Below are 12,862 nucleotides of genomic sequence, written 5' to 3'. Positions count from 1 at the left end.
ACTTAGTAAATCATTGGTGGTGGCTGGTGTTTAGCAAGTCCCACACTGTCTGTGATATCAGCAACTGCTCCACATGACCAGTTTGCACTTGGATTCAAGGCAGGTTAGACACATGGATTAAATAACATTGTTGGGATCCAGATGGTTCTAATTAAAGAGCAATTGTTCTCATAGACAAACAGATGAGGAACAGATTCACAAGCAAATTCCCATGCCACGTTGACTAGAAGCTAACAGTGGAGGCCGAGCTCCCACACCCAGCTTCTCTCCCTAAGGAGCAGAGCAATGAAAAAGAGCCCAAGGGCAAAAGTGAGTCTGAGGAGGAAGATACTCTATGCCATGTAGCTGCTAGAGAAAGGGGAAACTGTAAAACAGAGGGAAAATATCTAGAATGTCAGGAAAAAGTCTATTTGGGAATCTCCAAACTACAACAGATTTATTCACTCTCATTTATTAGTTTATATCTTTCTTCTTTTATATAAAGATATAATTCTTCTTTTAATAATGTAGGTAAGTTAATCTAGATTCATAGATACTTTTGGGTGGAAAAATGGGGACATGAGATTGCTGTTAGAGATTCCCTGTGAACATGTTTAATAAAACACATAGTAAATATTTGTGTTTAAAGTCAGTATAGAATTCTTTAAAACCTCAGAGTTACTTCTACAAATGGCTACAAGTTTTCGTGAACAGTGAAATGCCAGTAATTTTCCTGTGGTCTCTAACAGTTAAGTATTGTATAAATATTGTTGACAGTGTGACTGCTGTTATTTTTATTCTGAGTTTCGACATAGTCCATTTACTGAAGACTTCTCTGGTAAAAGCTCTGGAAAGCTTCAAGTACATAAGATCAAAAACAATGATGAACTACCTTAGGAATGCGGCTTCACTAAACACCACATGAACAGAGCCTTGCTGAAGCTGGGAAAATGTTGTAAAGTGTGGTATAAATATCCATATGAGGGGGCAAAAGGACAGTGGACATTTCAGCCTTCCTTTTTGTACTTCAGTGGATAAAATAAAAGAACACATAACAGAAAATGGAGAAATGGGACACAATTTGGGAGAAAAAGCAAGTGACAAAAAGGTACTGAGGAAGGATCAGGGAAGAGAGTAGGTATTGTATTCTGAGCCGAAAATGGTTTTCAGTGACTACAGCTTACTGAAGATGCTAGGAGCTTCTATAGCCCTTAGCTACTATGGCTGGTACGTAACTTTGGCATATAGCCTTACTGAGATAAGGTTAGCTTACTCACATGAAACTAGGGTATCACTGCCAAGGTTTTACTTTTCGTTTTTCATTCAAAGAAAAATATTAGGGGCCCATAGACATGTTTGTGAACCATGAGCCTAACTAACAATGGAAAAGGATCAAAGATTTTAGTCCCATGTAATATTTGAGTTTCCTCTGTGTTGTTTTACTATCATAATCTAGCAAGATTAATCTGTCTCCTCCAAGTGAATCGCTTTTGTTTCAGAAGCACTGTTTCCTGTCCTTTCCCAGAAATTGAGATAATCATTTCTTTAGAAATAGACTTTGTAGTTTTTGTGCATTTCTCACACACAGAGGAACAAAAAATATGAAAGCAAAGAAATGTAGAGTCCTTTTTAAAAAAAAAGGGAGAGAATGCTATTTAAAACTCCTCTGTCTAACAATTAATATAGTAATAAATTTTCTTTCTGGTGAAAACTATTTTTTAGGACATTGCTTTATAGACTTTTAAGTTACAAAGACTATAGCATCTATATGGGAAAGTGATACATATATTATTTGTCTAACATCATAAAGGATATTGGCCTTCATTTGTTTTACTATTGTTTTTTAAAATATTGTTTATTGCTTTAGTTTTTAATCAGTAGAGGGTGGTAGTGAGAAGTGCGCATCTTGAGTTCTGAGGGACCATCCCAAAGTCATCAGAACAAACTTGAGGAGAAGCCAGACACAAACCACCACCTTCCTAAAATAGAAGAAATACGGTTCTGTATTCAGCATTGTATGATTTCTTGTTTTATACTTTGATTCTCTTTCATTATCCCTAAAGCTTCAATGAAATGTGCTCACAAAAGAACCTGTGTTAGTGGAGAACTGGTGTGATTTCTATGCACATTTAGGGACTGGGTGGCAAAGGGAGAGGACAGCTCCACTGACAAATAGACAGTAATTGTGGTTTGCCCTGAAGTTACTGTATTTTGATGCTAATTTCACTGCCCCAAGGACAGTTGCCTAATCACTACTCAGGACTCAGGTGACTTCACCAGAACCACCTCTCCATTGAATTTGTAAAGTACAGGTGAGGGGCAGGTACAGGATAGAAGGAGGCCTGTCATTGGAGGAGAAGGAAGAATGGGCTGGAGAAAAGTTTGAAGGAAGAGGAGGAGACTAAGAGAGAGAGGAGGAGAAGAGGAAGAGACAAGACAGAAAGAGGGGAGAAGCCATGGCAGGTGATGTTAAGATTCTGCTCTGTGTATTTACAGGTTGTTATCAATGTTCCTAAGGGATGGATGGTACTGGACTTTGTATGTTTAAGTGGGCAATTATATCTTACCAATTGGATCTAAGATTATTGTGTTGTGTGTTCTTTTATGTGAGGGTTCGAGTGTAGGAAAGTTCGGCTGGGCTGTGTTTCCGCCAAGATATCTAGCAGATATCTTGGGGCACTGCGGCACGGACCTAGCGGGGTAAAAGACACTGTTACTCTTTTTTATTTTTATATTTTTACAACAACAAGTAATGACTAAAGGAGTTTAGGAAGAAACACAAAGCATCTTAGAAAACATACACACATCCCATTGTGACTCAGCAATCCTCAGACCTGCAAGCAGAGGCTAAGTGCTTGATACAGCTCTATTCATCTACAAAAGTAAACTATTTCAGATGTTAGATAAATAAAATTAGACCATCTAAATATCTCTATTTCAGAAGCACTATACTTCAGAAGGAGTATACTTCAGAAGCAGTATACTTGTTGGGAACAAATAATTCTCATCTAAAATGACCAAAGGGTGGGAAAAGATAATAATGCCCAAAGGAAGAGAAGGTCTGTATCTATGCTAAGTAGACATGGTAAAGATGATTGTGGTGGGGGTTGGGGAGGGGTAGAGAGCTAGGTTATGTCAGCCTTCAAACTTCAGACACGAGTTTAATCATCTACTAATGGCAGTTCTAAACTGCTGTGAAGAACATAATTGAAAATACTGCTATTTGATATTAATTCTATATCTCTTAAATATTCCTGGATAAACATACTTGAACACCGTTTAAATAACAAAAATGTGACTGATGTTTATAAAATCACATGTTCAGTAAACAAACTAATCATTTTAAGTTGCAAAAATAAAATACCAGAGTACTTCCTACCATGTAAATGAGGCATAATATGGTAATCAGGTGAGATAAATGTAGTATGTTTCTCAGATGTCTCAAAATAAGATGTGATATCTGTAATGCGGTACACACGAATTGTCACATACAGTGCAAATATGTTGCATATAACTTTTTCTTATCAGCATATTCCTTTTATCTCTTTGGAGCTTTGACCTCTGTCTCCAAATGAGCACAAATTTTAACAAAAATGTACTAAATAAAATGAGTTATCTTGCTGTGTTTTTATTCTATACTTATTCTAATGGTGAAAAAAATCTTAAAATGATAAAATCCAGAAAGGAGCCCTGCAGAGCTGCAAGGCATTGCTCATTCCAGTAGGTAGACTTAATATCTGTCCAATGTTTGCTCCTTGGTGGCAAATAAGTTTAACAATTATTTTTATTTTCAATTTCAAAAATGTATAGTTGATAACTACTATAACAACGTCAGCATTCAGTGCCCTTGACTACATGCTTTGTACTATTTTGCTTTATGAAAACATAGAGTATATATGAGGGGGGAAATGTGGTATATTTAGTTAACCAAATTTCAGTCTCTAATAATATTTATGTGAGAGGTCACTAAAGAAGTGTCTGCACCTATTGTCTACTCCCAATTGTGCAGGCACGTTTGCAGAAAAGTAGAAAGTGGGATTATATGTAAATTCATGTCAATGAGAACATCAGCATGCTAACACAAAGCCAGGCATGCACATTAAAGGACAGTATTTCTTTTCTGCAAACTTTGGTGTCTCTATCAGTAACTTCTAGGATACATCAGTAAGTTTTAGCAGAGAGTTCTTTTTGATTCTTCAGTTCAGTGTTGTAAACCTTTATCTGCTTATTCTTGTAAATTAATAGAATAGAGCCTGTGTTAATCATTTAGATCAATAATGAAATAAATTGTCAGGAGCCACTTTTATTCCCAAATAAGAAAGAAGACAATCACTACTGTTCCTATAATTCTCTTTTTACAATTATATTAAGTAAAATTTTGGATTTATCTGTATTAAAAAACCTCTAAAATGCTAATGGTAAGATGAAGAATACACGGAGATAAGAAATGTTCTTTTGAAAATGTGGTATTGATTTACTCAAATAAACTGAATCTTTTCAACTATGCCAAATGATGAGTAAGAAGGGAGAAGGCTAAAGGAATTTGAAGGGTGTGAACAACAAACATAGACAGCAAATGTTTAGCATTAAGCAAATGCCCACTGGGATAACCAGCAATATGTCAATTCTGGTTTTAATAAAATTATATTTAGGCAAAAGTTGCTATGGATGAAAATACCCATTGAATGATTTAAACTTAAGAACAGAAATGTGAAACCTGAAGTGTTACCAACCACTGAGAACTAACTATAAAAGAGTTATTTGTGAAAACAATATATTATGCAAATCAAAACAAAAATTCTCACAGACATCACATTTTACAAAATCATTAAATTATGACTCACAGTTTTTGAAAATGTCATTGTAAACACTTGAATAATTCATTGTAGACAGATGCTTATTAAAATGGACAATATGTGTTCCTGCTGACAGTGTTAAGTGATATAGGTCATAGCTTTTCAATCTGTTTGTGCAATAACACAGGATGTCTAAAATTAGTCTAAGAGTATCATGCAAATGTCATGATTCCATTGCTCTAGAAGCTTCTGAAGAAAGTACTTCATTATTCACTTTTTATAAAATTATAAACATCTAAAAAACAAGATATTTCAAAAGGATTCAGTGAAATAAGAGCAAATTCAAACAGATTAAGAATCACTAATGCTTTAGGTCATAGTTATAACAACTGAAGGGGCAATTTTTCTCATTGGTAAAAATTCATTGCACTTGAGTTACATAGCATATTAGTTTCTTTTTCATTGCTACAACAAAATACACAACAGGAAGCAATTGGAGGGAAGAAGGTTTGAGTCTGTTTTACACTTCAAGGAGATACATTCCACCATGATGGTGAAGGCATTGTGACAGGAGTAGATGGTCATCTGGTCCCATTACATTGTCAATGAGAATACAGAGTGAACACAAAGTGGGGTCAGGCTATAAAACCTCAAGTCCTGGACAGGGTGTGACAGTATTTGCCATAAAGATGGATGGTTTAAATTCGGTCCCTGGGACTCACATAATGAAAAGAGTCAATTCTTAAATGCTGTTGCTTTCTGAACTTCAAACATACACACCATACCATGCTCATGTCTTTTCATATATACACACAAGATAAACATATGATAGATATATAGTAAAGATAGATGATAGATAGATAGATAGATTATAGATAACAGAAAGACCAATAGATAGATACAAATATTTCCAAAAATCTAAGATTTAAGTCCTGTCTTCAATGACTCAAGTAATCTTCATGTGCTTTTAAATACCACCACCATCTGTGGGCCAAGCTTTCAAACAGATGCAAATATGGGAGTTATTTCTCATTCCATCTATAGCAATCATGGCTATGTCATACTACAAAATGCAGTTGTTTCAACTTTTAAATTCTCCATTGCTTTTAAATATCCCACACAGTTTAGGAGTCCAGGTTCTAAGACTCGGGAAAATCTCTTAAGTTTGAGCTCTTGTTTTTGAAAGAAACGTAAGCTACACCCTTCTAACATATATAGTAAGCATTCCCATTGTAAAAGCAAGTGGGGGATTGGCAAGGAAGAATCAGATCAAAGCAAGTCTGAATCCAGAAGGAAATACCAAATATAGTTTTACGAGTGATATCTGGAGCTTATGGTGGAATCATCTGGGACGCATGGGGCTCAGAAAGTCCCGCTTCTGCAGAACTGCTGTCTGAAGGACGGGAAGAACCTCCCTCAACCCACGCCCACTCTCTCCATTCCTGGTGACCATCCCTGGTTCTGTCTCCTGAAACATCCCAGATGCTCCATTCCAACTTAGCTTCATTTTCACAGCTTTGCACAGCAGCCTCTTAGAGCTGCCTCACCAGGATTCAAACACGGTCAGCAAGATGGAGGCAAAGATTTCCAAGAAGAGGAAGTTTGTCGCTGACGACATCTTCAAAGTTGAACTGAATGAGTTTCTCACTCGGGAGCTGCCTGAAGATGGCTACTCTGGAGTTGAAGTCTGAGTTACTCCAACCAGACCAGAAATCATTATTTTAGTTACCAGATCACAAAATGTTCTTGGGGAGAAGGGTCATTGGATCAGAGAGTTGTCTGCGGTTGTTCAGAAGAGATTCGGCTTCCCTAAAGGCAGTGTAGAGCTTTATGCAGAAAAAAGTGGCCCAAGAGGTCTGTGTGCCATTGCCCAGATAGAGTCTCTACTCAACAAACTCCAAGGAGGGCTTGCAGTTCGAAGAGCCCGCTATGCTGTCCTTGGGGTTCATATAGAGAGTGGGACCAAGGGCTGCAAGGTTGTGGTGTGTGGGAGGCTCCAAGGACAGACAGCCAAGTCTATTAATGGTCTGATGATTCACAGTGGATACCCCTTGTTAACTACTATGTCGACACTGCTGGGTACCATGTGATCCTCAGACAGCGTGTGTTGGGCATCAAAGTGAAGATCAGGCTGCCCTGGGGCCCAAGTGGTAAGATTGGTCCCAAGAAGCATCTGCCTGATCATGATCATGTGAGCATTATAGAGCCTAAAGATGAACTTTTTGCCTACCGACCCCATCTCAGAACAGAAGGTTGGGAAGCTAGAACCACCTGCCATGCCCCAGCCAGTGCTTACAGCATAACAGGGTCTTAGCAGCTGCACCTGGAGGCTGGATGATGTCTTGTAAAGACACTTAATAAAATCTTGAACAACAACAAAAAAAGTAGGGCTGGAAATGCGAGCATGATCCGCAGCAAGAGAACAGAGAGTTCAGCAGCCACCGCGTGATGACCGTGGGGACATTGGGAGCAGGGGGAAACCGCATAACTAGAGCAGAGCCTGTGCTAGGGTGGGTTGCTTTTATTAAATTCCACACTACACTACACTGCCTCATATCATCAGCTCTCTGGAATATGAGACTGTGTGACGCCTTCACTTTGCATGGTTTCATGGAGCTGAATACCAATCAGTGTGTGGCCTCCTTCTCCCACATGACCCTGCCTTACTTTATCCACAATCTCATTTAACACTAGACTGAATATAGCTAGAAAATGCTGGAAAAATGCTATTTTTAAAATGTATTTTTAGTTATCAAAAATAGAGAAGTACATCTTTGGTATATTTCCTCCTAGCCTAAGTATTTCAGATATAGAAGTGCAATATTGTCTCTGGGTCTTTTCCTTTAGTGTAATTTAACATTTATTACACAGTATGATCCTGGATTTCTTTAAGACTTTTATTTTAAAAGTAGTCATATATTTTCATTTTGTTATGGATTTACACTTTGCATATATCTAGTTATCATTAAATGTCATAATTTCTACTCTTAACATCTGGATAAATATATGGAGAATGTATGCCAAAGCACACAAAATCCTTTTGGCACTCCGTAAGGTTTTCCATTTCATTAATGTTATACTTCCCTTCTTTAGCAAGAATACATGAAAACAAGTGAGGTTTTTCTATTCAGTGTTACACTTGCTATTTTCCATTGTAATTTCCTCTAAAAGATTTGTAGCCTTCATTGCTGATGAAGTATCTAACTATAATGGAAGATAAGTACTGTATATTCTCCAATATGGTGTATACAAGAATGACTTTTTTCAACTCTTCTTTTCTATTTGTGTACTTTTTCTGGCTTTAAGCCTACAAAAAATGTATGTTAAAATATACACAGATGACATTAAGTCTGCACTTGTAGATGGCTTAAACAAACTCTTTTTAAATAGTATATTCATAAAGTGCATCAGTGCTCTTATAGCTTTACAATTTGTTGATACATAAAAAAACTTAGGGTTCTATCTGCAAATTTCAGACCTAGTAAATTAAGGGATACTATGACATCATTCTCCAGAAATGATGAAGAAATATTACAAGAGTTCCAAGGTTTCATGTTCCATTGCTTGGTAAGTATTGTGTGTAAAACCACTGTGCATCAATAATCTATAGAGGTCTTGTTTTTATATCAGAATATTATAATATACATTGAAACAATTATTCTAACCAAAATTCAGGAAAAGTAAAAAGTCAATGTTATTTTGTGTTATGGGAGTAGGCAATCATTTTGCTATGTTAAATTGATAGTGAGTTAGTTACTTAGTTAGTTAGTTAGTTAGTTAGCAGTTATCTATCACAGACATTAGCTATCACTTTGAGATCAATATCTTTTATATCACATTTTTGGCTTAATTTCACTTCTATTAAACATGCAGTGTTTTCTCATAAAAATCTTACATGATCTCTTGAATGGTCTTTATGTTTCTCAAGTTTCTATGTGTTATCTCATTTTTCCCAAATTATTTAAAATTTTGTTGTATTTATTCACTGTTATGAATAATACAATTATTTTATCATCTAGAAAACAATTTCTCTTGCAATTTGAAAATTTTTTTTATTTTACTTAGATTATTCCAGGCTGGTTTTTATCTTGCTTCAGGATCTTAAATATTTGATCTGTTTAAATTTAAGTAACTTACGTGAATTCTTGGGAAACCTGTTATATTTTATGTGTACCTGTGTGAATATATCTAAATACTCTTAGTATTTTTAATATATTCTTTCCCTTAATATTTTTCTTTAGCCCTAGGTTTGCACACTTTGAATATTTTTTATTTAAGTCATTTTTTTTATTTTTTTTTCCTTTTTTTTTTTTTATTAACTTGAGTATTTCTTATATACATTTCGAGTGTTATTCCCTTTCCCGGTTTCCGGGCAAACATCCCCCACCCCCCTCCCCTTCCTTATGGGTGTTCCCCTCCCAACCCTCCCCCCATTGCCGCCCTCCCCCCATAGACTAGTTCACTGGGGGTTCAGTCTTAGCAGGACCCAGGGCTTCCCCTTCCACTGGTGCTCTTACTAGGATATTCATTGCTACCTATGGGGTCAGAGTCCAGGGTCAGTCCATGTATAGTCTTTAGGTAGTGGCTTAGTCCCTGGAAGCTCTGGTTGCTTGGTATTGTTGTACTTTTGGGGTCACGAGCCCCTTCAAGCTCTTCCAGTTCTTTCTCTGATTCCTTCAATAGGGGACCTATTCTCAGTTCAGTGGTTTGCTGCTGGCATTCGCCTTTGTATTTGTTGTATTCTGGCTGTGTCTCTCAGGAGCGATCTACATCCGGCTCCTGTCGGTCTGCACTTCTTTGCTTCATCCATCTTGTCTAATTGGGTGGCTGTATATGTATGGGCCACATGTGGGGCAGGCTCTAAATGGGTGTTCCTTAAGTCTCTGTTTTAATCTTTGCCTCTCCCTTCCCTGCCAAGGGTATTCTTTTCCCTCATTTAAAGAAGGAGTGAAGCATTCACATTTTGATCATCTGTCTTGAGTTTCGTTTGTTCTAGGGATCTAGGGTAATTCAAGCATTTGGGCTAATAGCAACTTATCAATGAGTGCATACCATGTATGTCTTTCTGTGATTGGGTTAGCTCACTCAGGATGATATTTTCCAGTTCCAACCATTTGCCTACGAATTTCATAAACTCGTTGTTTTTGATAGCTGAGTAATATTCCATTGTGTAGATGTACCACATTTTCTGTATCCATTCCTCTGTTGAAGGGCATCTGGGTTCTTTCCAGCTTCTGGCTATTATAAATAAGGCTGCGATGAACATAGTGGAGCACGTGTCTCTTTTATATGTTGAGGCATCTTTTGGGTATATGCCCAAGAGAGGTATAGCTGGATCCTCAGGCAGTTCAATGTCCAATTTTCTGAGGAACCTCCAGACTGATTTCCAGAATGGTTTTACCAGTCTGCAATCCCACCAACAATGGAGGAGTGTTCCTCTTTCTCCACATCCTCGCCAGCATCTGCTGTCACCTGAGTTTTTGATCTTAGCCAATCGCACTGGTGTGAGGTGAAATCTCAGGGTTGTTTTGATTTGCATTTCCCTTATGACTAAAGATGTTGAACATTTCTTTAGGTGTTTCTCAGCCATTCGGCATTCCTCAGCTGTGAATTCTTTGTTTATCTCTGAACCCCATTTTTTAATAGGGTTATTTGTCTCCCTGCGGTCTAACTTCTTGAGTTCTTTGTATATTTTGGATATAAGGCCTCTATCTGTTGTAAGATTGGTAAAGATCTTTTCCCAATCTGTTGGTTGCCGTTTTGTCCTAACCTCAGTGTCCTTTGCCTTACAGAAGCTTTGCAGTTTTATGAGATCCCATTTGTCGATTCTTGATCTTAGAGCATAAGCCATTGGTGTTTTGTTCAGGAAATTTTTTCCAGTGCCTATGTGTTCCAGATGCTTCCCTATTTTTTCTTCTATTAGTTTGAATGTGATTGGTTTGATGTGGAGGTCCTTGATCCACTTGGACTTAAGCTTTGTACAGGGTGATAAGCATGGATCGATCTGCATTCTTCTACATGTTGCCCTCCAGTTGAACCAGCACCATTTGCTGAAAATGCTATCTTTTTTCCATTGGATGGTTTTGGCTCCTTTGTCAAAAATCAAGTGACCATAGGTGTGTGGGTTCATTTCTGGGTCTTCAATCTATTCCATTGGTCTATCTGTCTGTCTCTGTACCAATACCATGCAGGTTTTATCACTATTGCTCTGTAATACTGCTTGAGTTCAGGGATAGTGATTCCCCCTGAAGTCCTTTTATTGTTGAGGATAGCTTTAGCTATCCTGGGATTTTTGTTATTCCAGATGAATTTGCAAATTGTTCTGTCTAACTCTTTGAAGAATTGGATTGGTATTTTGATGGGGATTGCATTGAATCTGTAGATCGCTTTTGGTAAAATGGCCATTTTTACTATATTAATCCTGCCAATCCATGAGCATGGGAGATCTTTCCATCTTCTGAGGTCTTCTTCAATTTCTTTCCTCAGTGTCTTGAGTTCTTATTGTACAGATCTTTTACTTGCTTAGTTAAAGTCACACCGAGGTACTTTATATTATTTGGATCTATTATGAAGGGTGTCGTTTCCCTAATTTCTTTCTCGGCTTGTTTCTCTTTTGTATAGAGGAAGGCAACTGATTTATTTGAGTTAATTTTATACCCAGCCACTTTGCTGAAGTTGTTTATCAGCGTTAGTACTTCTCTGGTGGAACTTTTGGGATCACTTAAATATACTATCATGTCATCTGCAAATAGTGATATTTTGACCTCTTCTTTTCCGATCTGTATCCCCTTGATCTCCTTTTGTTGTCTGATTGCTCTGGCTAGAACTTCAAGAACTATATTGAATAAGTAGGGAGAGAGTGGGCAGCCTTGTCTAGTCCCTGATTTTAGTGGGATTGCTTCAAGTTTCTCTCCATTTAGTTTAATGTTAGCAACTGGTTTGCTGTATATGGCTTTTACTATGTTTAGGTATGGGCCTTGAATTCCTATTCTTTCCAGGACTTTTATCATGAAGGGGTGTTGAATTTTGTCAAATGCTTTCTCAGCATCTAATGAAATGATCATGTGGTTTGTTCTTTCAGTTTGTTTATATAATGGATCACGTTGATGGTTTTCCGTATATTAAACCATCCCTGCATGCCTGGGATGAAGCCTACTTGATCATGGTGGATGATTGTTTTGATGTGCTCTTGAATTCGGTTTGCCAGAATTTTATTGAGTATTTTTGCGTCGATATTCATAAGGGAAATTGGTCTGAAGTTCTCTTTCTTTGTTGTGTCTTTGTGTGGTTTAGGTATAAGAGTAATTGTGGCTTCGTAGAAGGAATTCGGTAGTGCTCCATCTGTTTCAATTTTGTGGAATAGTTTGGATAATATTGGTATGAGGTCTTCGATGAAGGTTTGATAGAATTCTGCACTAAACCCGTCTGGACCTGGGCTCTTTTTGGTTGGGAGACCTTTAATGACTGCTTCTATTTCCTTAGATGTTATGGGGTTGTTTAACTGGTTTATCTGTTCCTGATTTAACTTCGATACCTGGTATCTGTCTAGGAAAATGTCCATTTCCTGAAGATTTTCAAATTTTGTTGAATATAGGTTTTTATAGTAAGATCTGATGATTTTTTGAATTTCCTCTGAATCTGTAGTTATGTCTCCCTTTTCATTTCTGATTTTGTTAATTTGGACGCACTCTCTGTGTCCTCTCGTTAGTCTGGCTAAGGGTTTATCTATCTTGTTGATTTTCTCAAAGAACCAACTTTTGGTTCTGTTGATTCTTTCTATGGTCCTTTTTGTTTCTACTTGGTTGATTTCAGCTCTGAGTTTGATTATTTCCTGCCTTCTACTCCTCCTGGGTGTATTTGCTTCTTTTTGTTCTAGAGCTTTTAGGTGTGCTGTCAAGCTGCTGACATATGCTCTTTCCCGTTTCTTTCTGCAGGCACTCAGCGCTATGAGATTTCCTCTTAGCACAGCTTTCATTGTGTCCCATAAGTTTGGGTATGTTGTATCTTCATTTTCATTAAATTCTAAAAAGTTTTTAATTTCTTTCTTTATTTCTTCCTTGACCAGGTTATCATTGAGTAGAGCATTG

At 37.3% G+C, this 12,862-nt stretch overlaps 1 pseudogene; it reads left to right on the top strand.

Annotated features, from left to right (window-relative positions):
- Window positions 1–6,098: 6,098 nt before the first annotated feature.
- Window positions 6,099–7,078, top strand: Rps3-ps8 (ribosomal protein S3, pseudogene 8; annotated as a pseudogene).
- The last annotated feature ends 5,784 nt before the right edge of the window (window positions 7,079–12,862 follow it).

Source organism: Rattus norvegicus, chromosome 9, assembly GCF_036323735.1.
Source record: "Rattus norvegicus strain BN/NHsdMcwi chromosome 9, GRCr8, whole genome shotgun sequence".
Lineage (NCBI taxonomy): Eukaryota > Metazoa > Chordata > Mammalia > Rodentia > Muridae > Rattus > Rattus norvegicus.
This window is presented reverse-complemented; position numbering and strand designations above follow the sequence as displayed.